The sequence below is a fragment of the Mesocricetus auratus genome, unplaced genomic scaffold, assembly GCF_017639785.1.
Source record: "Mesocricetus auratus isolate SY011 unplaced genomic scaffold, BCM_Maur_2.0 Super-Scaffold_100007, whole genome shotgun sequence".
Classification (NCBI taxonomy): domain Eukaryota; kingdom Metazoa; phylum Chordata; class Mammalia; order Rodentia; family Cricetidae; genus Mesocricetus; species Mesocricetus auratus.
The window spans coordinates 76,857,155-76,884,214 of NW_024429191.1; positions in this window are offsets into that span (position 1 = coordinate 76,857,155).

Sequence of the window (27,060 nt, forward strand, 5' to 3'; positions counted from 1 at the left end):
ATAAAACAAGAAGGGAAAGAATCAGATTTTTTTTGTTAGAGAAAAGACAGAGGTGTTAAAAGGCAGTCAATGAGCCGGGCAATGGTGTACACCTTTAATCCCAGCACTTGGGAGGCAGAGGCAGGGGGATCTCCATGAATTAGAGGTCAGCCTGGTCTACAAAATGAGTTCCAGAGAGAAACCCTGTCTCAACAAAACAACAACAAACCAATCAAACAAACAAAAAACAAAAACAAAAGTAGTCAAAACAAGATGTCTGAATTGTACCATTTCCACACCCAGTGAATGTGAAGGAGGTGTAAATTGATGGTGAAATTAGTGGCTTGTAATGGTAATTAGCTAGTTGGTTATGTTTTCTCTTTGTTAGGTTTATGTATCATGGCTATTTTACCTCTGTAATAGGAGTTTTCTGCTTTGTTTTTAATGCTTTGAAAGTGAAAGTGTCTAGAGATAATCTAGAAACAACACCTCCAGTCTTTAAAAGAAAGCAGTTCTTTGCTGGGGGTGTGTGGGGTTACAGGGGTGGAACATGCCTTTTATCCCAGCACTTGGGAGGCAGAGGCAGGTGGATCTCTGAGTTTAAAGACAGCCTGTTCTACAGACAGAGTTCCAGGACAGCCAGGGCTACACAGAGAAACCGTGCCTTGAGGAGGGGGTGGGGAGCAGTTTTTTGACAATCATTTTTCAGTGTCTTCTTTTATTATTATGCCATGACCTTGGTAGCAGGTTATTCTCTATTCTATACTCTCTTTCATTATCTAAAGGAGTCTACTTAAACAGATTTCCAAATAAGTCACAAAGTTTGCATTTCAGAGCAAGAGGTCAAGCAAGCATGCCTGTAGCTAATGAGGTAAAAACACACCTGTCACACGAGGTTTCTAGAAAGGCTATTGCTAAGACTTAGTTATCCCTTTGTCCTCCTGCCTGCAGGAGGACACTTTGCTCTGGGGTAGAGGAACCATGAGACAAAGCCACTCTCTAGGGTGAGGCCAGCCAGAGGAGCCAGGGTCCTGGTGATACCTTGGAGCTCCACACCAACCAGAACCACCCACCCTTGGATTTCCTGTTAGAAAAGAAAAAACATACCCCTTTGTTGTTTAAGTTACTGATTGTTCCATTTTCTGTCCTTTGCAGCAGATTCACTTTCAATCGAAATACCCTTAACCTTACGAGCTGCTTCCTGGAACACAGGTGGTTTTAGATTCTGTGAAAAGTACCTTGTGAATTGCAGGCTAGTATGAAGGGAGGCAACTCTCCCCTCCCGTTTCCCCGTCTGCCCATAAACAGGAACTGACATCCTCTTGTAGGTAGGGGAAGAAAAGTTCAGAGGACTTTCTTGATGCCCTGTCACTGATTCCCCCCTGTGGGAGCAGGTGGGATGCTGGGATGCTGGGAAAGGGAACGGAGCCTGCGTTGCTCAGCCTGTCCCTGGTGCTGTATGCACGGACCTGACTTGAGTAGCATGCTGTCTAAGCTTCTGCATCCTCCAGGCCTCAGCTCCAGGCTGACCCAGCTCCTGCTCAGGGAGAACTTCAATAGTCCAGCTGCTCAGCTGAGTGGGTGGGTTATTTCAAAGCAGGGGAGTGGGAATAGGAAGCCCACTTGGGTTTTTGGGTCCTAGCCATATCCTCCGGTCCATCTGGCCCCCAAAGAGAGCCAACATCTGAATCCCTGTGTGTCTCCTGTGACTATTTCTTCACTGGATCAAAACATGGAGAAGTGTGTATGTGTGTGGGGGGGGTGGTGATCAACCAAGACCCACAAAACCCACCCTCTGTTGAGTTCTTAGCCACAGTGGGAAAAGGCCCCAGATTGAAAGTAAACACTGGTTTAAAAATGTTTGATGATTTGTAGGCTCCATTGTTCGTGTGTCTTTTGATCTTATCATTAGGTATATTTAATTTAAATTCTTTTTTTTGTTGTTGTTTTTTGTTTTGTTTTTTTTTTGAGACAGGGTTTCACTGTGTAACCATGTCTGTCCTGGAACTCCCTGTGTAGGCCAAACTGGCACTCACAGGGATCCCCCTGCCTCTGCTGGGATTAAAAGCGAGCACCACTACTGCTGTCAATCTAAATTATTTTTAAGGTAAGTGACTGGACTGGGAGCTGTTAAACCCCTGTGTGTTACAGTCACTAACTTTCTCTGTGGCCTGACTTTTCCAGGCTTTAGTTTTACTGGTTATTAAACAAGGGCATCAGACTATAGGAGTGACAGGTGCCATGCCAAGTTTTAATAGTCTTGTGTTCATTCAACACCTTTCTCTTGAGTACCTCTATCGTTGAGCGCTGTGCTGGAGGCTGGTCATATAAGATTATATAAAACCAACCTGGCAGCTGGACGTCATGCTGTACACTTGTAATGGCAGCACACCACAAGCTGAGGTAGGAGGGTTGCTGTAAGTTTGAGAGTACCTTGAGCTACATAGTGAGTACCAGTCCAACCAGTAAGAGCTTGTCTGAAGAAAAAACCAAGCAAGCGGGCAATCAAACCTACAAACAAAACCAACACAGCTAGGGATAGCTTGGAGGTTGGAGTCCCCTGGAAGCAACAGACCACACAGGAACAATCATGGGCATCTTATTCTTTTAGTCACTGTACTTGTAAAACAGGAACAATTGGATTGGACACACATTCCTCCTGGTTCTCACTCATCCATACTCATGGAAAACCTCGCTGGCTGGTCCAACAGCCACACATGAAGGTGCCACCACTCACACAGCTGTGCTCCAGCCTCTGTGCTTTGGAAACTACAGAGAGGCTTCCAAAGGCCTGGGTTTCAGATTAAAAAAGAAAGAAAGGCTAAGCATTTTTTTAGAAGTTACAAATTAAGAACACGTTTGCCCAAAAGTTAAGCAATACAGAAAGGAAGTTTGCCCGTGCCCCTCCCAGCTCTGTGCTCCCTTGGAAAATAGCAACAGTGGGTAGATGCATATCCTTTATTAGCTATAGGGTCTAGAGGGGCAGGAATGGGGTCTGCCTTGCCTGTGATATATCCCTGGTATATGTCAAGTAAGTATTCAGTAACTGAATTAATGATTAAGTCATAATCCTATGCAAAGATCATATGTGTATATTTCAATATTAAAATTTGTTTTTGCCATGTGGTGGTGCATGCTTTTAATCCCAGCACTTGGGAGGCAGCAGCACGAAGATCTCTAAGTTTGAAGCCAGCCTGGTCTACAGAGCAAGTTCCAGGACAGCCAGGACTACTAACAACAAACAAACAAACAAACACAAAACAAAAAGCTAAACATTGCTGGGCAATGGTGGCGCACGCCTTTAATCCCAACACTTGGGAGGCAGAGGCAGGCGGATCTCTGTGAGTTCAAGGCTAGTCTGGTCTACAGACCTAGTTACAGGATAGGCAGGGCTACACAGACAAACCCTGTCTTAAAAAAAAAAAAGCCAAACAACAAAATGAAAACAAAAGCAACCAATATCCCCATGCACAGAAAAAAAAAAATGTTACATATGTTTTTCTCTTTGCACCTTACCCCTCCCCCCCCCCCCAAATCTATTATGGACGACTGTGTGTATTGTTTTAATTTATTCACTCTTTTACTATGGGTTGAATTGTGTCACCCTTTAAAAGGTACATTAAAGTACCCAAAACCTGGTGCTGATGAATGTGACCATATTTGGAATAGGGTTTTAACCGATGTGAGAAAAGCCAAAGGAGGACTGGCTTTGCCAGCACCTTGGATTCTTGTGGGCTTGTTTGGCAGAATGAATTTCTGTTGTTTAAAACCATTTAGTTGCGGCCCTTTGCCCTGGATAAAGCATCCACTCTTTTGGTGTAAAGTTGGTTGCTTGCGTTTGTGGAGCTGTGATGATGGTGCCTGCTACCATTTTTCTGGGTTGCATGGGTTGTCTGGAGCAGCAACCCTAGGGATTTGTTCTTTTCTCCAGGAAGCCTTTGGAACAATCATGGACCAAAGCCTGAAGGCTTTAGCCTTGGTATAACCTTGGCTGTGTTGCCAGCTAAACACCCCGGACACTTGTATCCTATTTGGATCGTGCCCTCGACTAAAAAAGTATTTGTTGCACATTTGAAATGCAAATTTCATGGAGCTTCTGGATTTTTATTTGTTAAATCTGGCATCTCTAATCCTCTGGCTGTGGGTAATTCATACTGTACCAGAGGGAGCCCTGGGGACCTCCTCCGTCTTGGGCTCTTTGGAGAAGAGTATCCTCCAGGACCCTGAGGGTACACAGTGGTAGCAGCCTCCCCAGGGCTCAGCCTGTGACCTTTCTTATTCCCTGCTTTTCAACTCTGCACCTGCAGTTCTGACTACCCCTGGCCTTCCCTCTCTCCCTTCCACTGGCCTTGCAAAGGCAGTCTTGCTATGTCCGCAGGACAGAACTAGCTCATGGTGTTCAGGTGTGTGACGTGAGCCTGGGAGAGGAGCTTCCCAATCTTGCCTTGGTTCAAGAATCGCCTGAGGGTTAGTTAAAGAATCTATTTCATGGGGCTGGAGAATTAGCTCAGTGGTTAGAACGCTTGTTGTTGTCAAGGACCAAGGTTCCCTTCTCGGGCCCCAGGCATGTGTGTGGTGCTCAGGTGTATGTGGAGGCAAAATGCTCACACACATAAAGTGATAGAAAAAGGAAATCAGTTAATTAGAAAAATAGAAGCTACTGCCCCGCTCCCTATAGGGTAGTGTCTCACCCTGCACTGGGGTTCTCGGGATGCTGATGTAGATGGACGGCAGTGAGTTTCAAGTCCAGCCTGGGTTACATAGTGATTTCAGCCTTCTCTGGAGCTCTAAAGGGAGACCCTGCCTCAAACAAAACACACAACAACAAACAAAATGAAATAACAACAGCAACAAACCAAAGGAGCAAAAAAAAAAAACTTCTTTGGGTTGGCATTAGACATCTCCAGGGGAGGGGTCATTGTCCTGTGAACCCCTCCCCCCTTGTCTGCAAGGAAGTATGCTCTGATTGAGTTCTGCAGTCTCCGTGGGAACCTGGCAGGAGAGGTTTTAAAGCAAGAAGAGGGAGATCAAGGGGAGGCCAAGAGGCCAAGAGCCAAAAAGGAAGGGAGAGCCTGGTGGAGTTGAGCTGGAATGCAGAAAGCTCAGAGAAAAAAGGCCCAAACAGGCTGGAGAAAGCCGAGGCCACATCTGCCTGGGACTTGCTGGCTGATTTAGAATTCCACCTAAAAAGCAACACGAATGGTCTTGGAGCAGGGGACCAACCGAGTCCCTTTCAAAGGCGAGCCTGAGGCTTGCCTCCTTTCTGTGACACTTGGCTTCTCCAATGTCACAGTGCTCTGCATTCAGCCCCCTAACCCCCTAATCTGGGGGAACGCCAGGCACACAGGCAGATTCAGTGGGGCCTCTGTGTCAAGGTGGTGATGCTCTGTGTGCGCAGGGAGGGGACCGTGCTTGTGAGAAGCAGATACGAGCGTTCAGGACAGAGCTAGCACACTCCCATATTAGACAAGCGACTTCAGCAAATATTGTTTTTGTTACTGAGACGATGCTATAAATGTTCGAGTATGTGGTAGGCATACCACATGTCCTCCTGTGAGCTCCCCCAAGTGTGGGCTGGACCTAGTGACTTGCTTCCTAATGAATAAAACATGGCAGAAATGAGAGATGTTCTTTTGGAGATTAGACCCTGGAAAACTGCAACTTTCATCTTGCTCTTACTCATTCCCCACAGCCTTCTCCTTTATTTGCCAGCTGCTGCGTGACGGGCATCCCACGGAGAGGCCAGTGTGCCAAAGACCTGAGGTGGTGGAGGCCTTCAGTCCAACGTCCCACGAGGACCTGGGTCTTGCCAACGACCACGTGTGAGACCTTGGAGGTAGATCCTTTCCAGGGCGGAGTTAATATCAGCTTGTAGATATCACACCTGCATCTGTCACCTACAGGAACTGAGTTACTTGAAGTACTTGTGACTAAGTGCTAAGAACTTTAAGTACTTAGTTACATAGCAACAGGCAACTAATGTAAGTGCGATTTGGGAAAGGTCAGCCATACCTGTTCCATTCTCCCACATACATTTTCTTTTCTTTAAAACAAAACCAAAAACACATGTGTGTTGTGGAGGCCAGAGGACAAACATGTCTTCAGGAATGCAGCCCCTTGCATCTACATTTTCATAAGTGGAAGCCATGGTGGGGGCACTAATGTTGAAGTCTTTGCTTACCAGTCATCATGAAGGGGGTAGGGTAACGGTTGGATATCTAGGTTCACCGTCTGTTTCAGGCGCTCTCAGGCTGCCATCGGTAACTAGAAACTGCCCTATTCAGCTGTCAAGATGGATCAGCAGGCAAAAGTTCTGGCTGGAACCTGAGTCTGCTCCCTGGATCCAACCGGCTCCCAAAAGTTGTCCTCTGATCTCCACGCGTGCGTCTGCAATCACATGTGCATAATAAATAAAATTTCAAAAAGAAACTACCTGATATCTTAATTAAAATTTACACCAACAGCTAGATTGCTTAGCAACCAGCAGTGCGGAAGGTGAAAACCATCGATAATAATCAACACTACCCTGGGAAAACTCCATGCATTCCGGGACCCAGGGCCTTGGAAACCCAAAAGTCCAGAATTATTCGGGTTGTTATCATTGTCGCTTTCCAGTTTCTCTCCCATTTCCTCAGAGCACTGGGGATTAGAGTCTGTCTTGGACGTGAGCGGAGAACTCCCTTCCCCCACAGGCATAGTTGGCTGGATAGCTAGCTAGTTAGGTGGGAGGGCCAGGGATTAGATGTATAGTAGAAGCGCCCTGCTCATTCCCGGCAGTCCCACAGCTGTGGTTTCCCAGGCTTGATTGCCCATTGTGTGGAAGCTCTAGTTCTTGAAACCACTTCCCTGTTTTGGTTCCCAGCTTTTGACCTTTAAAGAAAGACTTCCATGCATGTATTTATGCAGATTAATGCTTGGCTTCCATTCCAATTGTTTCCTTGGGATAAATTCCCAGGAATGAGATGATTGGGTCAAAGGGGGGAGCTTTATGCCCTTGCTAGGAATTGCTTTATTGCTTTGGTTATAACAACATCGGAGCAGCAATGGTTTATAAACTGTGAGGGGTCAGTTTTAGGACAACATGTTATTAACACCCAGAAAACCAACTCCTAGGTCCTTCACAGCCACCCAAGAGGAAGACAGAGGTGGGGTGAGTGCACAGAATTCTGGACTGGGCCATAGGAAATCAGAACGCCTAAGCTCCCGGGAGTAGAATGAGTCCCAGGCAGCTTGAACTGCCGGTGACTGGTCTTGAGTTTGAATTCTTCTTTCTTCTGAGGCAGGGTCCATTAATAACTGATCCTGACCTTAAACTCCTCATCCCCCTGCCTCCATCTCCCGAGGGCTGGAATTATAGCCATATGTCGCCTCCCCTGGTTGGTTCTGAGTTAGAATTCTGACTTCGCCATTGAGTTCTCAGGGAAGTTACTTTAACGGAGACACAGTTTTTTTCTTTTCTTCTTCGTATCTACAAGGCAGAAACTATTGATTCTGACCCCCATGAAAATGAGAGAAAGGGCTAGAGCATCGGACCAGCAGGTGAGAGCACTTGTTCTTGCACAGGACCCGGGTTTATTACTAGCATCCACACAGCTCACAACACTCTATAACTCCAGTTCAAGGATCTGACACACTCTTCTGACGTCTGAGGGCACCAGGCTGGTGTACACTCACACAAAAGCACCCCTGCGTGAGGCAACGGTTGCTGGTGGTGTCTTTACTCAAGCAGAGGCCAGTGGATCTCTCAGAGTTCAGGGCCAGCCTGGTCTACAGAGTTTCAGGACAGCCAGGGCTGTTGCACAGAAAAACCCTGTCTCGAAAAACCTAAAATCAAGCCAAACAGAGACACAACAACAACAAAAACAACAAAACACCTCTAAACATAAAATAACAAATCTACAAAAAGATGTAAAAAGTGACTGGGAGACTAGATGAGGTATTATTATAAGCAAGGGATGGGGACCAGCGGTAAATGGTCTTTCTGAACACAGTGATTCATTTGTGCCATGAGTGACTCAGCCTCAGTTTCCATCTCAGCCTCGTGTGCCTCCTCATCGGCTGAGTTTCCACAAGAGATCCCCCATTTCATGCTCTCTGAAATTACCCCAGTGTCTCCTTGTCTCTCGAGGCCAAGTAGTAGTACTCTTGACTCTGAGATCTCCAGTCTGATAGTCTTTGGATGCCCCCTTGTGGACAGTGCTTTTCACTCACCTCAGCTAAAGGGTGTGTGTGTGTGTGTGTGTGTGTGTGTGTGTGTGTGTGTGTGTGTGTGTGTTTCATTTGGGATGGGAGAAAAAGATGTGAGTGTGTGGATCCTGTTTCCAGTTAAAACAAAAAAGTAGGGACTCCCCCCGTCTTCCTTGCTGGCTAAGGAAGGATGGCTGTACGACTCTCTAGACTTACCTATATGTATAGATGGGAGCTTCGTGTGCTATGGGTGCATTTACATGTGGGCACACATGATATCACTCTTCCCATCCTGGGGAACACATGTGATTGGTTGAATGAGGCCGTTGTTATACAGTCTGGTCACCTCACTTCTGCTCGTTCAGATGGATGTTTGGTTCTAAAGCACCTGCTGTGTACCTCTGCAGAGGCAGCAGTGACCAAGATAGAACGATTCTGCCCTTCACTATTGGATGAGATAGACAGCTAAGTACATCACTGCCACCCCGTGCCTTGTAGACTGCAGGGAAGCTGCCTGCTGGAGGAGACTCTGCAGGGGATCCATGACACTGTGGGTGCCCCGGCTCCTGCCCAGTTGTGGGGCAGAGGCACTGTATGGAGAACCCTCTTAAGGTTTTAGAAGAAAGTGAGGCCATTTCTGAGTTTCTTCCAGTGTAAGCCAGGGGCTTTGGCCACGGTACCTACATTTTCTATCGACTTTGATGTTTTCTGGTCTCTAGTCACTCATGCTGAGGAATTCTTTTTCTTCCTTCTGTCACGCTCCACCCTCCTCCCTGAAGAAATGAAAACCAGACTGCGTGGTTTAAGCAGGAAAACACTGGCATACTCTTGCAGGCCACGAATGTATGTTTCTGCTCTCTCATCCCTGCCTTGCTGGGAACCTCCAGCTGCCCAGGCCAGAAGTGATCAAAGGATGAGGGGCAGGGATTGAATGGGTCACAGTGGGGAGGTCTTGAGCTTGTTTCTGGGCCAGCAGAGTGCACACCCGCCTGACCTCCGTGGCGATAAGGTGGGCACATGAGAAGAGGACCCAGGAAGCACTCAGAGAAAAGAAACTGAAAGGCATTTACAATGGAGTTGTTTAATGTGGGTCAGACACTTGTACTGCAGGGGTGAAGGTGTGACCAGAACCTTGACTTGCCCTTTCTGTTGACAATAGTTTAGCAGGGGTGGGGTGAGGGGTGTCAGATATGTGCCAAAGGCCTACAGGTGACTCTGCACAGAAAGAAGTTTATTCACTGAGTGGCTTTGGTCAAACGACCTAACTTTTCATTGTGCGTGTGCGTGTCTTTTCCTCTGTATAGATGAAAAGGCTGCCTGAACATTAGCAGTGTTCATCTGTCTGCCTGCCTGCCCTTCAGATTTTAAAATAGAAGCTTGCTGTTACCGAGGCTGGCCTTGGATTCACGGTGCAGCCCCATTGTCCTTGAACTGGTGACTGCCCCCAGGTCCCTGTGGAGTTACCCTGAGGATGGACTGACACAGAAAGTGTGACAGTGTTTATCTGCAGGGCTGGGTCATCGCTCTGTTGGAGAAGCTATTGCTGCGCAAGCACAAGAACCCACATAAAAAAGCCGGGGTGCTCATCTGTAATCTCAGCTTTGGAGAGTGGTTGAGGATGGCAGTCAATGCTAACCTCTGGCCTCACACGCATACACACACATGTGCAGCCACATAGGTGCACCCAGGGATGTACACACACAGACACACACACACACACACACACACACAGGCAGACAGACAGACACACCAACACAGACAGACACAGACAGATAGACACATACACAGAGATGGGCAGACAGACAGACATACAGACACAGACAGACACAAACAGACACAGATACACACACAGAGAGAGACAGGCAGGCAGACAGACAGACAGATAGACAGACCCCCCCACCTCCACGCACACACAGAGTTCCTAGCATTCAAGAATCACTCCCAAAATTGGTAGCAGTTTGTATTAGTCTGGATAGGCTAACTGGTATAACTAAGAGGCACAAGAATAGCTAATTGCTTAGGGAAAATAGAGCGCTTCTTGTCCTATTTTTCTCGAAGGAAATACCAGAGTGGGCAGTGGAGCTGCTCAGAGACCAGCTCCCTGACAGTCTGCCACCTTCATTCGGTGGCTTCCAAGATCATGTTGGCCATGGGTGTCTGGCTAGTGGACCAGGAAGAGAGAATGAATGCATGCCAGCTTTGGCCCAGAAGGGACACCTCTGCTCGCACCCCATGGGTGAGAACTGATCCTGTGACTCCATCTTAATACCATGGAGGCTTGGGAGATATGGTCCCTGGCTGGGCACTGCATTCTGGGTATCAATCCTAGACACTGTGAGGAGAAGCAGAGTCTTCAGTAGACAAGGATGTCTACTTTTGTTGCTGTTCCCTTCCAGGGCAGTTACAGCCTGGGGGAAGCATGTGTGAGCATGGGTGTAGGGGGGTCAATTCTAGAACAGGGGTGGGGGAGATGTATTCTGGTTGGGGTTCAGGCAGAGCTGCTCAGTGGAGTACAGGCGTTGTGGGAGGGTCCTTCGAGTCAGGATTTCCACTGGGTGAGACAGCAGCTAGCAGGGAGGACACAGGTCACTGGGAGTCACAGGACTCCCACGACCAGCCAGGAGGCAGGAAAGTGCAGGCCTGGAGAGTTTGTGGGGTGGAGAGGTGTGCTGGGGGCCCACCAGGAAGGCCTGGAATGTCAAGATAAGGCCAGTGAAACTGGCAGTCATGCCTGATCTCCACGCTGTGCGCTCAGGGAGAGTGGGCGGTTATGGGAGTAAGAAACAAGAGACTGGGGGAGGAGGTTGTGAGGACCAAGAGGGAGACACGGGGAGAGGGTGGGAGAGGCAAGCAGAGAAGGCTGAGAGACAAGGGGCTTGGACCTGACCTGGCGCCATCTTTCTCTCCTGGGCTCCCTAAGCAGTCACCTAGCAGCCCCCTTCCTGTAGGGGTCGCCTGCTTGGGGCCCAGCTCTCTACATCCCTGCTTACAGGGAGAGGCCTTATCTCCCCTCTCTGCTTTGTTCTCCTTCCAGGAAGGAAGTGGCTCCAGTGGCCCGTGGGTGGGACATTCCTTGGCTCTGCTTACTGTTCCCAGATTTCTCATGATTCCTGGTGACAGAGCTGGCATCTCTAGCCAGCCTTGGAGAGGGGCAGAGTCTTTCTCAGGAACACTCTGAACTCCAGGAAGCCAGAGTCTTCTTTTTAGCTACCCTCAGCTCTCTGGGTACAAAAGCCACCTCCAGTGGGGGAAGCCTGGGCTGGGAAGCAAACTGAGGGTACAGTAGATGGTGACTGGGAGGTTGTGACAGAGAATCGCAAACTCCATGGAGTACCGCCAGCAAAGCATATCCCTGCAGGGAATGAAACAAAGGAACATTCACCTTACAATGTTGCTTGGGGGAAGTGACACTTGTAATGGCTTGTGACACTTACAATTCTAACAGGTGACATAGGTTTCTGGTGGCTGGGGTGGTAGGAAGAAATTGGAAAGTAAGGAAGACATAGGACTCCTTAGGGGAATATGAAGGAATTGGTGCAACCTTTAGTTGTTAGAAGTCAAGGGGATCCTGGGATGTTGGGGGTAGTGGCTCAAACGGAGGAGGAGAGCTTGTATAGGAGCCTCGTGCTTCACTGGGCAGGCGGTCAGACTTCTCAAGGCTTCTGGGCTGCACCTGGGTCTCCTCCTTATTTAGCACACTTCTCCCAGCTGCCTTAACTAGGTGGTCTAGGGGCAATTACTTCCCATATCTGCACAGGCCACTGGAGGCCAGAGGACTTGGGTCCAGGAAGGTTCTGCTCTGGTCTCAAGAATCAGTTCAGCTTCACCTAAAGGCTTGTGGTCCTGGGAAGTATCAGGCTAAGGTGGAAAGAGAACCAGAGAGACTGGGCCTTACCCTACTTCACTGACCGGGAACCTGGGCACTTCTGGGCCTTGGTTTCCTCAATGTGACAGAGGCTAACAACACTGTCTGCTTACGGTAGAATGAGATCACTGCCTTGGCCCAGTCACAGCTGTGCTAATAAATGTTACTTTCCCCCAAATTGGGACTGGCATGGGTGGGGAAGCAGAGAGGATCAGTGAGCTATACTCTGATAGCTCAGTTGGGGCCCTGCTGGGGAGGCGACTTGGATCCAGTACTGTCTGGGAGGAGCGCTGTTCCTTTTCAGGCCTCCCTAGACCCCTTCCTGCCCCTTTGCCCTGACGTCAGGAGGGACGCTTAAGGCCTCAGAGTCTGTGTCATTCTTCCTGTTGTCACATCACATGCCACCCAGTCAACCTGGCAGGAGTTTTCTGGCTCTCGAGGCTGTGGGCCCTTGGGAGAGATGGGCTTGGCACAGGATAGCAAGGGAGGCAGGGAGGAGGCCTCAAGCCCAGGCTGACCTAGCACAGGGCCATCAGCAGGTGCTCCCTGCAGAGTTTGCCATCTCCCTTTCTTTTGTTGGCTTTCCTGGTGCTAGAGTTGACAAGAGTTTGTAGGACAAAGCTTACTTGCCAAAGTATGCACGAAGGGGGTGTCGGGGTCCCCCTGGCTCCACTGCTGTTTTTGGAAGGGGGCTGAACAGACTCTTGGCCTCCTGTCTCCAGACTTGGCAGGCAGTAATGGCATCAGACCCATCTTGGTTCTAAATCTGGCCCTGCATCTCATGGGCTGGGTGATGTGATATGTGGTGCTAATTTCTTTCACCCTCAGTTTCTTCCAGCTCACCGTTAGTTTCCCTGGCTGTAAAACGTGAATAATGTCATCAGTATTGTGAGAAGTTAATTGATAATGGTTGCATAGTTAAGAGTAACATAGTGACCAACACAAATCAGGGGCCTCTGAAGCATCTGCCCCCCCATTCCCCTTTTGTGTCTCATCCTTCCCTCCCTTCCTCCTTGCCTTCTCTCTTTCCATCCAGTTAGAGCTCTGAAGTGGGAGACCTGTTAGCAGGTAGAGGCAGCCCCCTTCTTCATAGAACCCCTCTGCATCCCTGGCCAGGAGACTGAGGAATAGCAGGGAACCGGTGAGCTGACTCCTGGGTGCAGACTTCAATTTGGAAATGATGTCCACTGTAGTACAGAACAGAACACCTCTGGGGACCCACCCTTGTCTTTGGACCTCACTGAGACGGGACAAGCAGGTTGGCCAGCTGGAATAGGAGGAGGGATGGGAAACTAGCTGGCCTGGGCTTTTCCTTCCCTAGGACTACTGCCTTCTATCAAAACTCTATAGTCTGGATGGCCCAGTTCACTCCGCCAGCCAATTTGGAAGGAGCCAGAAGCTAATTCACACTAAAATGTTAATAGCAATAAATGAATCAATGATAGTCACCCCCAGGGGTGTTGATGGCTATTAATGACTTTCAGGTTCTGCCAGCTGCTTTCAGAACAGCTCAATTCCCTTGAGCTACATCTGTCTTAGGCTCAGTCATTCAGCTCTCTCTGCACTTGCTTCAAGTGCAGAAAGACTTGGAGAATGCTGCCTCTTGAAGCGTATAGGACCAAAACAGATGGGTCTACAACACTAATAACCAGGGGATACAAGCCAAGGGGCAGGGCTAGGGTAGGAGCAGGTAAGACAGGAGCCATAGAGGCAGTGGTGGGAGACAGGGTGCAGCGTGGAGCTATTCTGTCCTTGGGGTGGGGGGGCTGTTGTGTGCTACTCCTTAACATGGATGACACCCTTCACATCTATCTGTCAGACCCTCTGGACACTTCAGGTGCTTTGGCTGGAGGCTGTGTCAAGTAGGTTACAGCCTCCCTTGGGTATAGCTGGCCAGTCCTTTGGGCAGTTCTTAGGAACTCAGGCCTGAGTTGAGCTCAATAATGAGGCCCAGCAGTGAGTTCCAATCTTATTGGGCCAGGAAGGACCTGGGGGTTCACATTAAGATGCAAATTCTGGCCTAGGTGGTAGTGCACGCCTTTAATCCCAGCAAGAGGCAAGAGGCAGGCGGATCTCTGTGAGTTCTGGTCTACAAGAGCTAGTCCCATGATAGCCTCCAAAGTCACAGAGAAACCCTGTCTTGAAACCCCCCCCAAAAAATGCAAATTCCGATCCTCTGTATGTGGAATCTGGGGCCTGCATTATATGCAAATTCCTAGACAATGGGGGTCCCCAGAAACTAGTGGAAACAGTTGTCGAGCCAAGGAAAGGATGTTACCCTGCCCCATGCCCCTTCCAGCCTTTCTCTGGGGGGCTTCTCTCTTTTCTTTCTCTGTCTCACTGGATGTGAACCTTCCCTTGGCCACTGGCTGTGGAGTCCTGAGGACTGTGGCTGCCCTGCCCTGTGTGTGGTAGCAGAGGGCTGGGTGGGAAGTGTGGAGAGTGTTATTGAGTTGGGGGTGGGGTGCTGGGAGGGTGACTATGGGCAGGACACTCTCCTCACTGTGACTACAGAGGTTCCCTCTGGCTCTAACATGGTAGGTGGGGGATGAGTTCATTCACTCACTGCTGCTCCACCACCTGCAGACAGTAGAGGAAGGCAGTTAATCTTTAATGGGGGTCAATAATAAGATCAGCCACCAACCATTGAGAACTTCCTGTAAATGTGCCATCACTTCTCCATGGCAGAATCTGGCCCCAATATGTTGTTGAGGGTAGAGGGACCCTGAATCTGGAGAGTTTGGGGTTGGGAGACATTGGATACCTCTCTCCCTCCCCCCTCTCAGGCCCTTAAATAGTGATGAGGAATTTATTAGTTCTTTTCTTGGTCCCGGAGTCCATTTCACTGACGCATGTGCCAGTGGGGGCATGCTGGAACTGAGCTGCCCTTGACATGCTTCTGGCCAACCGCAGGTAAACATTAACCTTTGTACCTAAGAAGCTTCCCTCTCAGGGCTGGGTTCCTGTCAAGGAGACAAAGTTTCCATTGTTTGTGTGTGTGTGTGTGTGTGTGTGTGTGTGTGTGTGTGTGTGTGTGTGTGTGTGTGTAGCACCCACAGGCTGGTGGAGGCACTCTTATCTTTTCCTCTCTGCAGAAAATCAGGTCAGTGGTTTCCCAGTTGTCATTGACCTCAAGGTGCAAGAGGGAGGTGGCCTGAGCTGCTGTGGCCTGAGGGTTGAAGCCACTGGGCTGCAAGGATCCCAGAAACTAGTGGAAGTGGCTGCCCAGTCAAGGAAAGGATGTTGCCCCTGCCCCCTGTCCCTTCCAGCCTTTCTCTGGAGGGTTTCTTTTCTTTCTCTGTCCCACTGAGTGTGAGCCTTCCCTTGGTCCCTGACTGGGGAGTCATGGGGACTGCTCTGTGCGTGGCAGCAGGGGGCTGGGTGGGAAGTGGGGGTGGGAATCTCCCTATGGTGATGACAGCAGCAGCGAGGTTTCTAGAGCCCGCTGAGCGCTGAGCACTTTCACACTTGTGACTTTACCTTGCCCACAACACAAAGCCTAAAGAGGGCACAGGCAGGTGTCACCACGTGTGGCTGATGCTGATGACAATGGAAACTCACTTCAAAGGCATCCCAAGTCTCACCTGCCCCACACTCTCCTTCTGGACTCCCAAGGGCCCCTAGAATACCACCTCAGGAATGAAGGGAAATTGGACCTACTGCCCTTGATGGTAGCAAAAGCATCTCTAGCAGCCCTGTGTTGGATCCGGAACCTGAGTGACCTAACCTGGATCTTTTGGGTCTGGGTCTGTCACAGGTGTCATTGTGTTACTTGTCATCTCAGAACTGCATGAGGGAGGCATGGGCCCGTTTCCTAGGCCAAAGCTGAGTGCTGTGGGGGCAGGGTTGAACACTCTGTGTCTCTGGCAGCCCTCCATGCTCTTCCTACGATGTTCTTAAAAAGCACATTGCCAGCTGGGTGGGCAGGTGGGCGGGCAGTCAGATCTCTGTGAGTTCAAGGCCAGACTGGTCTACAAGAGTGAGTTCCAGGACAGCCAGGGCTGATACACAGAGAATCCCTGTCACACCACCAAAAAAAAAAAAAAAAAAAAAAAAAAAGTACATGGCCTTATCCACTGTCCATTCCCACCCTCTAAATCCTCTGGGCTCTGTTTTTGCTTCCCAAGCTCTTTCTCAGAACTCAGACAATGGAGGCTGCTGATATGATGGAACCCTCATCCCATCCAGCTGTTGAGAGCTCCTTGCAGCACCACCCCCTGAGGCCCCTGCCAAGCCAGAACTCATCTGTTAGCCATCCAGACCGCTGGATTGCCAGATGAGACCCTCCCACCTCTTCCTGGAAGTGAGCCCCCTGGCCCTCCAGACTCCACCCCCCCACCCCAGTCCTCTCTCAGGGAGGTTCAAGGATAATCTATGGTCTCTCCTGTGCAGCCCCTGCAGAGAGGAGGCAGGACCTCCTTCTGGGAGGTGAGTCTGGGCATGACTTCTACAGGTCAGCTCAGTGGGAGAGTAGGGCAAAGTGGCTAGCTGCGAGGTGATGAGGCTGACACTACACAGACCCTGCTGGGAATTACAGAGTACTGGGGAGAGAAAACAAACTGGGGTTTCAGTTCCCATGGAAACAGCATCTATTTGCATAGGTCCCTGCGTCAGAGCCTTGCACTCTGTGGGGTGTGTGTGTGTGTGTGTGTGTGTGTGTGTGTGTGTGTGTGTGTTGGTGGGGGCGGGGGTTGGACATTGGAGGGCAAGGTCATCGGTTTACTGTCTGGGACTGTTCCAGCACAACCTAAAAACAACAATAAAAAAATTGTCCCCTGTCCTTCATCCATGATGAAGAGGTCTTAGACAAGGGCCTTTTGACCTAGATGGGTCTTTGCAACACAGGGTTTTTTGTTTTGTTTTGTTTCTTTGTTAGATTTTAAATTTATAACTTAATATGTAGAGGATGCAGGAAGACTCCAAATTCAGCATTCTTATAGTTCTCAAACAAAGCGATGGTTTTAGTTATTGAGTTTTAAACCTGGGCCCTGAACCAGTCAGGAGTTGTTCTGCACTTGCTGAGTGTGGTGCAGTGCAGTGGCCAGGGCCTTCCCTCTTGGGAGTCGCAGGGCTTAGATGGCACTGGCAATGGCGGCTCCTCTGTGGAATCATCAAGCACGGGAGCACAGCAACACCACCTCCCATCTTCCCTCTGCAATCAAAGCAGGAGACTTCAGTCCTCGTCTCCTGAATCAAGGGGGGCAATTTCTACATCTCAGAGGGCAAAAAACAACCCCTAAATTGCCGAGTGAGCTACCCAGTGGGCAGGGGATCAGTCACCCTGGTTATTGTTTGCAGCGTGTCCATCCCTGCTTTCTCCAGCATATCATGTGTTGCTAAGAGCTCTACACTCGCTGCTCATCTAATAGACCCCTAAAGCAGCGCATCTGGTCTCCAACGGGGAAACTAAAGCTGAGGAAGCACTTGTCAGGGCCACATGGGTGATAAATGATGAAAACCAGGATGCAGATTGGAGGCTTAAGCACCCTCTCTCTCTCTCTCTCTTTCTCTGCTTCTTCCTCCCTGTCAAGGGGACACCTGGTGACCAGACCTCCCACCCTGGCCGGCCTCCAGCCAGCCTGCTGCTGATCCCCTTCCTTTCCTCAAATGGGAAGCAGCTGTGCTGGTGAGGCGGTGGGTGGGGGTGGACCCGGCTGTGATTTATCTGGTCACTGTGTATCCTAGAGGTTGGGTAGCTGAAAAACCGCAGGCACCGACTCTGATGCTCAACAGTCTCTTTATTCTTCAGTGGCTCGGTTTTCTTCTCAGCAAATCAACAGGGATGCCATGCAAAAGTCGGAGGGACCTATGCCTTCCCCCATATGAGAATTCTGATGGAATCTGGTTTCCTGGGCCCGAGAGATGGCCCAGTGGGTAGACCCTTGCCTCAGGTTTCCCGTTGGTAGTCACTCAAGTGGTCTTTTGTCCTCCTGTGGGTGACTGTAAGTTTGTGTTTGTTTGTTTGCTTGCTTGCTTGAACTGATTGAGAGGAGGGTCTTATGTAGCCCAGTCTGGCCTTGAACTCACTGGGAAGCCAAGAATGGTCTTGAGCTTCTGATTCTCTGGCCTGCATTTCTCAAGTGTTGGGATCATAGGCCTTCAGCCACTGCACTCAGTACACGCTGTGCAAGCATGCCACTAATTGGCCAACGTTTCCCCGCCTTTTGTTTGAATCTTCTTGAGACAGGGTCTTGATCTTGTAGTCCAGGCTGGCCTAGAACTCTACCCTCTCCCTTAGCCTCCCGTGTGTGGTGGTGTGTGGTGGCTTACAGATAGGCACCGTCACAATGGGCTGGACTGAGTTGCTTTTCTGGGTCACTGTTGGTCTCGCCTAAGAGAATGGAGGGGCTTCAGCAAAGCACCTAAGAGAATGGAGGGGCTTCAGCAAAGCACCTAAGAGAATGGAGGGGCTTCAGCAAAGCACCTAAGAAAATGGAGGGGCTTCAGCAAAGCACCTAAGAGAATGGAGGGGCTTCAGCAAAGCCGGCAGAGCCTGAAACTGTTTCTTACAGGCAAGATTAGGGTTGGGGGTAGACATCAGGGGAAGAAAGTGCTGGCGGCCTTGGGGCATTTGGCTTGTGGCTGGAGCTGTGGAATCAAAAGGAACCTAGGAACATTGAGAGTCCCTGAAGGGAGGGTGGGCCTTGGACTATACCCACTTCCCGTGCTTGCATCTGGCTGGGAAGTGATGGGAGAAGACGGGAAATAAACACATTTTGAAGGTTTGCCGTTAATCAGGGGTCTGGAGTTTCTGAAGCAAGAGTCAGATTGCAGGGCCCGGCAAGAAGGCAAGTTGTTGAATGTTGGGAGAGCCCAGGAGACACGTCCACGCACACCACACAGCCCTGCAATGTAGACAATGTTTTCTCATTCCAGGGAGACAGAGGCTGAGGCCAGGCAAGTTCTGCAGTGTGTCCAAGGCCACCTAGCTTGTAAGGGGTGGGGGCGGGGAGCTTTCTCTTCCCTCTTGGAAAGGGATTGGATTCGCATGTGCGAGAGGATAGGAGCTCTGACTTGTGTGGGTTCAAGACTCCCTGGCTCTTACAGACCCACAGCTACAGTTCACTGGGAGACTGCTCTTGCCACACCTGCTGTCTGGCTGTCGCTTTTCCTCCCCCAACCCCCCAGCCATGCTCCCAAGGGTTCCTCCACTCCCAAGCTCTCCTTTTCCTTAGTCTCAGCTGCAGGGTTTGTGGCTAACTAAGCCCATGGCCTGCAAGAGAGGCCAGTTGTACCTGTTGAGGACACAGTAAAGGAGATTAACCCCTTCCTTTCCATGCCACCCCCAAGCCTTGAGTTGTCATCCTTAGGGATTAGTCAACCCAGTCATGTCAATGGGCTGCAATTGAGCTCTGCCCCCGAGTCCTGTGAGTGGGTGTCCATGTCCTTTCTGGCGAACGGTCTGTGTACTGTGGTGTAGGTACACAGATAAGGCCCTACAATACTGGTGTGATGGGTGTATGAGTTTGTCCCTTTCTCTGTGTGTGCATTGGATGCATTTTTGCCTATCAGTGTTTGTATGATTTTTAAGCATACTATATATGTGAACACCTATGAATAGATAACTAGCAAGTTTGGCTCTATAACTTGAAGGACAAAGTACAAAATACTCATGTTCAGCTCTTTCCTTGAAAACAAGCTGGATGGTGGTGGTGCACGCCTTTAATCCCAGCACTGGGGAAGCAGAGACAGGTGGATCTCTGTGAGTTCCAGGCCACTTTGATCTGCAGAGTGAGTCCCAGGACAGCCTCCAAAGCTACATAAAAACCCTGTCTCAAAAACAAAAACAAAGAAAAACAAAACAACATCAACAACAAAAAAACATTGAAAACTTTGGGGCTGCAGTGATGGCTCAGTGGTTAAGAGTACTGGTTCAATTCCCAGCACCCACATGGCAGCTCATAATTGTAATTCCAGTGCCAGGGGATTGAATCTTCTGGCCTTCATGAACATCAGGGTATACAGACATATATGTAGACAAAACACCAATATGCATGAAATAAAATAAAAATCTAAAACATTATTTAAAAATACTGAACATTACGGGCCTGGAGAGGTGGCTCAGAGGTTAAGAGCACTGGCTGTTCTTCCAGAGGACCTGAGTTCAATTCCCAGTAACCACATGGTGGCTCACAACCATCTGTAATGAGATCTGGCGCCCTCTTCTGGTTATTGAGCATACAGACAGACACTGTATACCATATAAATAAATCTAAAAAAAAATGTTTAAAAAAATACTGAACATTTTAGTTGGGTGGTGGTAGTGCACACCTTTAATTCCAGCACTCGGGAGGCAGAGGCAGGTGGATCTCTGTGAGTTTTAGGCCAGCCTGGTCTACAGATTGAGTTACCAACAAAACAAAAAACAATCAGCCAACCAACAAACTAAACAAACAAGCAAAACCCCTCCCAAAAAACGAAAACCTGAACATTTCAAAATGGAGAGGACAAGCCATGTCATGTGACACACATGGCTCTTGGTGTGTGTCACACTGCGAGAAGCTGGCCCCTTAATCAGCCAAAGTCCTTGTGTGTTTCTGTGTGTGCCTGTGTGATATATGTGTGACTGATATGTGTGGTTTGTGCAGCAGTGTCTCTTGTATGATTGTTGAGTAGCTACTTACATGTGTTATTTGTGAGGCTGGTCTGTATGTGTGCGCGCGCGCGTGCGTGTGCACGCGTGTGCATTCGTGGTGCGTGTGCATGTGTGTGTGTGCGCGTGCATTCGTGGTGCATCCGTGTGAACTGAGGTATGAAATCAAAGCGCTTTTCTCACAGCCCCCAGGCAGCTACCAGTGCTCATCAAAGGAAAGGTGTGTTTTATTTTTGGCGCCTTTACCACTGTTCCCATAATGCCCCAGGAGGCTTTTGTTTGACTGCCTTTGTTGGAAGGGTGACAGATACTTCCCTCCACCTGCTGCCACTTTTGGTGGCCCCACCAGAAACCACAGCTTCCTCAGCCCCTCACCCATTCACCTTCACCCCTTCCAGGCATCAACATGCCCAGAGATGCGCCCCGGCCGGCTCGCAGGCCCCACCCAGTCAGCATGCCCCTCGCACATCAGAACTGGCGAGGGTGGGTGGAAAATATATGGTCTAGCAACCTTCTTGTGTTCCAGAAGAGCTGGAGCAAAGAGGTGACTTGCGGAAGGACTCCGCAGCAGAGCCAGGAGGCCTGCGTGAGAAGCAGGGCCCAGGCTGAGAAGGAGTGACCAGCCTGCAGCAGCAGAGTTGCTCTGCTCTTCTAAGAGTGTGGCAGTCCTCCCTGTTTGACCGTGTCTCCTCCCAGACAGAGCTCTGCATCCCACAGACCTCGAGAGACACTGTGTGTGTGCACCTAATACAACGCCTAGCACCCAGCTCCAGAAGGATTTGATGAGAATAAGCAGCTGTGTGGTTAAGCGCTGCAGCAAGGAGGCACACACGGCCTTTGGAGGCCAGCTAGAACTGGCTGAAATCCTTTAGTAGTTTTATTGCTCTCTGTCACTTCCGTTCACTGAGCTTTACTTTCCTGTCTGTAAAATGGGCCTTCGGTAGGACTGCTAAGAGAACTCAATAAGGTAAGGTTTGAGTACATAGTCTGAACAAAGTAGGTGGTGTGCTCGGAGCACACCTGCTGGCTGTATGTATTACCACGAGCCAGTTGCACCAGCCCTGCCTAGCCCTTGGTATCCTCATTTGCCATAATAATTCAGTGCGAGGTGGATACCTAGAAAGGACATTCAGCGAATGTCAGCCCACCTCCTTTCCTCAGAGCCTCCCTTTCCTCTCCAGCCCCTTTGATTCCTGTCATCCCTTCCAGGCTGCCTCTCTCCCCACCCCTATCCTCTGCCTGACACGTTCAACAAAAAGCCCTGAAGGTTTTCCAGTCCACAGGTTGCTCAGGGTTGGCTCTGCTGGGGGTAATGGAGGGACTGAGAGGCTGGGGCAGAGCAGGCAGGAACTCTCATTGTCTTCATCCCCGACCCCGACCCTCTAGTCCAGAGTTGCCAACAGCACCCGAGCCACAGAGGCTCTGTGGAGCCGGGTGTGAGGAGCAGAGGGTGGTAAGTGGAGGTCGCAGCTCTAACCAGATGGCATGTCCCCCAGTCAGCTATGGGAGCTGTTGTGCAGGAGGCAAAGGTGGTTCCTGATTGGGTGACTCTTCACCAGACTTAAGGACAGGCCTGGAGCTAGCCGGGCTGCAGAGAACACCCTCGGGGCCAGAGGAAGACACCTCTGCTCCTGTCGCTGGACTGCAGTTGCGTAAACCTTCCCAGACTAAAGCACCTGAGTTCCCAGCTGCTTTGTAACTTAGGGAAAGGGTTTGGGGGCAACCCACCTGCAGCACCTGTTAAACGTCAGATATTTATGTAGGACAAACACAAAGCATTCTGTCCTGAGCAAGTCGTGACATTGAGTGAAACGTCTCCTCACCTGCCCTCTTGACTGAGGACTTGGGAGTCCGACCCCAGGATCTACTACCCGTAGGTCATGCTGAGAGATGAGAACCTGGGGGTGAGGCAGACTATGTGTGGGTGTTGCAAAGACACAGCAAGCCTGGCTGGTGAACTCCATGGGGCTAGTGGATGGGAGACAAATAGGGTAACGGCCATTTTCGAAATGCACACAGGAGGGGTGAGCGTGACATCAGCAGGGGAGTGCGGCCAGGTCACACACAAACCAGAGGGAGGGCCCTGTGGGCCATGTACATCCTCCCACGTCTGAGGTCGCAGGGCCAGTTGGCACGAGTTAGTCTGGCTGGAGCTGCTTTTGCTGTGAGTGCCCCAGGCTGTGTCCCTGACTGGGATGGCTGCTGGGTGAGCAAGCCAGGTTTCAGACATCTGTTCCTGCGTGGTGGGGTTGGCAGCGTTTGTTCTTCTGAAGCCAGATAAGTCGTTTTTTGGGGGGAGAGAGTCACCAGGACCATCACCCTTAGATTTTTCTAGGGAAACTTGTCCATTTTTTACCTTTTCCCTGAAACAAACATCCATGGGCTCACTCTCCTTCTGTGAGACAGAGAGGCTTAAGGGAGGAAGTGTGTGTGTGTGTGTGTGTGTGTAAGGGAGAGTACTGTATAAGGGAGTGTGTATGTGTAAGGGAGTGTGTGTAAGGGGGCTGTGTGTGTATGTGTAAGGGAAGTGTATGGTGTGTGTGTGAGAGTGTGTAGAAGGGAGTGTGTGGTGTGTGTGTAAGGGAGTGTGTGGTGTATGTATAAGGGAGGTGTGTGTGTAAGGGAGGTGTGTATAAGGGAGAGTGTGTGTAGGGAGAGAGTATGTGTAAGGGAGAGTATGTGTGTAAGGATGTATGTGCAAGTGAGACTTGTAAAGGAGTTTGTGTAAGGGAGTGTGTGTATAAGGGAGGCTGTGCGTGTAAGGGAGAGTGTGTGTAAGGGAGAGTGTGTATAAGGGAGAGTGTGTAAAGCAGTATGTGTGTAAGGCAGGATGTATGTAAGGGAGAGAGTGTGTAAGGGAGGCTGTGTGTGTAAGGGAGGGTGTGTGTGTAAGGGAGGGTGTATGTGTAAGGGAGGGTGTGTGTGTAAGGGAGGCTGTGTGTGTGTAAGGGAGGGTGTGTGTGTAAGGGAGGCTGTGTGTGTAAGGGAGGGTGTATGTGTAAGGGAGGGTGTGTGTGTAAGGGAGGCTGTGTGTGTAAGGGAGGCTGTGTGTGTAAGGGAGGGTGTATAAGGGAGAGTGTGTAAAGCAGTATGTGTGTAAGGCAGGATGTATGTAAGGGAGAGAGTGTGTAAGGGAGGCTGTGTGTGTAAGGGAGAGAGTGTATGTGTGCACACACACTCACATGAGAATTCATCTGCCCACTGAACATCCTCTCCAAGTATGGTCTCCAATAAATAGCCCCTAGACACATCTATCCCTGTCTATTCCCTTCCACGACCCCTATCCTTTCTTCCCTTACTGACATCACAGACTTGTTTCTTCCCCATAAACTCTATCCTTGACTAAAAAGTGCAAGTTGAGTGCATTCCCAAACGAGATGACTTATTTTCTTCTCAAATAGGTCACATCAATGAGAGGAACTACTTAAGGGGCAAGAGAGATTCTTTTTTTTTTTCTCTCTCTCTCTTCTTTCTTTTTGGTTTTTTAAGACAGGGTTTCCCTGTGCAGCCCTGGCTGTCCTAGAACTCACTCTGCAGACCAGGCTGCCCTCAAACTCACAGAGATCCCCTGCCTCTGCCTCCCGAGGCTGGGATCAAAGGTGTGTGCCCCCTCCGCCCAGCTGAGAGGTTCTTATTGAGGATGGATGCTGACAGCCTGGATTGAGGATGGACCTCTCGGGTGACGGGTGACGGGGCTGGGATTCAAGCAGATGCTCTGAGATCAAAGAGTCCCGGGGACCTCAGATGACATATTTCCTTCTCCTTGCATCTCAGCTGCCTTGCCTGGTCACCTGGCAGGAAGGCCAGCCTCCCTCATCTGAAAGGTGTCCTCCAGTTGGTTGTGAATTGGATGTGAATGGAAACAGGGCTGAGGAACTGAACGTGGTGGCCTTGAAGTTAGCAACAACTGTCTGCTCATTAGGATGTCCCTCTCTATTGCTCTCCACCATTTACCTTTTTTTTTTTTTTTTTTTTTTTTTTTTTTGGTTTTTCGAGACAGGGTTTCTCTGTGGCTTTGGAGGCTGTCCTGAAACTCGCTTGGTAGTCCAGGCTGGTCTCGAACTCCCAGAGATCCGCCTGCCTCTGCCTCCCGAGTGCTGGGATTAAAGGCGTGTGCCACCAACGCCCGGCAACCATTTACCTGTTTATCCGTCTATTTAGTATTTGTTTATGGAGATGGGGTCTCTTCTACTTTCGCTCAGTCCTGGCTGGTCTGAGACTCCGGGTGGGATCTGCCTTTCTTCACCTTCCTCAGCATCAAGCCTGGCCTTTGCATGAGAGTTGTCAATCTGGGTGCAGGGTCTCATACTTGCACAGCAAACAGTTGCCCACTGAGCCACCTCCCCCCCCTCCAAAAGAAACATTTTATTTTATTTTTAAAAAGATTCATTTATGCTTGGTGGTGGTGGCCCCTGCCTTTCATCCCAGCACTCAGGAGGCAGAGGCAGGCAAATTTCTGAGTTCGAAGCCAGCCTGGTCTGCAGCCAGGGCTACACAGAGAAACCCTGTCTGAAAACAAAACAAAACAACAAAAGGTTTATTTATTTATTTTCCTTGTGTATGAGTGAGTGTCTTGCTTCCATGTATGTCTATGCACCGCATGCCTGCAGTACCAGCTGAGGGCATCAGATCATATGGGACTGGAATTGCAGACCGTTAGTTGATAGCTGCCATGTGCATGCTGGGAACTGAACTGGGATCCTCTGGAAGAATAGCTTAACCAGTGAGCTGTCTCTCCAGCCCTGTAATGTTTTAAAGTTGTACTTTGTTTGTTTTCCTTCTTTCCTTTTTCTTTTGTCTTTCAAGACAGGGTTTCTCTGTGTAGCCCTGGCTGTCCAGGAACTCACTCTGTAGACCAGGCTGGCCTTGAGCTCACAGACATCTGTTTCTGCCTCCCAAGTGCCGGGATTAAAGGTGTGTGCCACAACCGCTCAGCCACCTGGTTGTTTCTAAGTGTTTTACTTTTGTAGATGAATTTCCTCCTGACCTCAAACCTGGGAGGTGGGCACTACTAATAAGTCCATTATGCAGATTTGGAAACTGAGGCATTGTAAGGGAGTTGGGATCTGAACCAGGCCATCTGGCTGTGGAGTGGGAGCTCCCTACTACCTCACTCGACATTCTGGGCTCTGCGCTATGTGTTTATCCAAGTCTTCCCTGTTTTGCAATTGAGAAATCTGAGACTCAGAGTAGTTGAGCAACAGCTGAAGGTCACACAGCTGGGGAGCAGCAGGGCTGAGATTGAGGGCCGGCTGGGCTCCAGGGCCTCTGTGCCGCAGCCCCTTTGGCAACCCTGCCAGACCCTCAGGCTCCACAGACAGTCTAAGCCACCTCCCCTCATTGCTGTCTCTCTGGTGAGTCAGCTCCTTTCTCCTTCTAGAGAGTGACAGGGGTCAGTCCTGCGTCCTGAGGTCCCCAGCAGCTTGTTGAGCCAGTGAGCAGGGAGGTGTGGTACTTCTAGCTGAAAGGGCAGCTTTGTGGCCTGGGAATGTCTTAGATTTGGCCTATGTTGTCAGTTAGGGTGGATGTGGATAGGGGCCGCTCTGTGTGTGTGTGTGTGTGTGTGTGTGTGTGTGTGTGTGTGTGTGTGAGAGAGAGAGGGGGGGGAGAGAGAGACTGTTGAAGAAGTGAAGGACTATGGGTAATTGTAGAATATTGGTGAGACTCTGGGCAATGGTAGAAGTTGGTGAGGAGGCACAAACTTAGGGAGAGGGTGTTGTTGTGCAAAGCAGATGAGAAGGGAGGATGAGAAAGAAGACCAGGGTGGGCTTCCTGGGGGTTCTTTCCTCTATTCTAGAGATTTCCCTTCAGCTCAACATAGGCACAAGAGTGCATCAGGCCAGGCCTCTGTGGTCAAGCCATCTTAGGGCTGAGGTTAGAACTCCCGAGACACAGCAGTTTGGGGAATTAACGTTGCTGGAGGTTATGTTGTTTCTGTAAATATTTGGAGACGTCCAGTTATACTAGAAAAATGTATCTGAAGCCAGGGTGGCGTGTTTGTGTGGTTGGGCCGGCTTCCTTTTCCGTGACCACTCTGTTACATTCCTCCCCTGTAGGGATTGAGGGTTGTTTTCCCATCTGTAACCTCATTAGGACACACACACCCACATGCACTGGCAGGTTCCCCTCGGGGACGTACACGGTCATGGCATCGTCCTCTTGCCACATGCTGCGGTCACGCAGTCACAGCTGTACCTTCTAATATTCGATCCCATCACCCCAAAAGCCGCCGCACGCCCCGCTGACTGCACTTGTGCCAGCCAGGCTCCTTACCCCCGGGGTGCTGATTCCAGGCCTGGAGGCTGCCTGACAAATTGTGTTAAAATCCTTCTAGCCCCACGCATCCTGTGGAGGAGGGTAATGAGTGTGTTTGTGGTTAGAGAATGGGCATCGTTACGAGGCAGGCTCCATTTTCTTTATGCTTGGGGAAACTGGA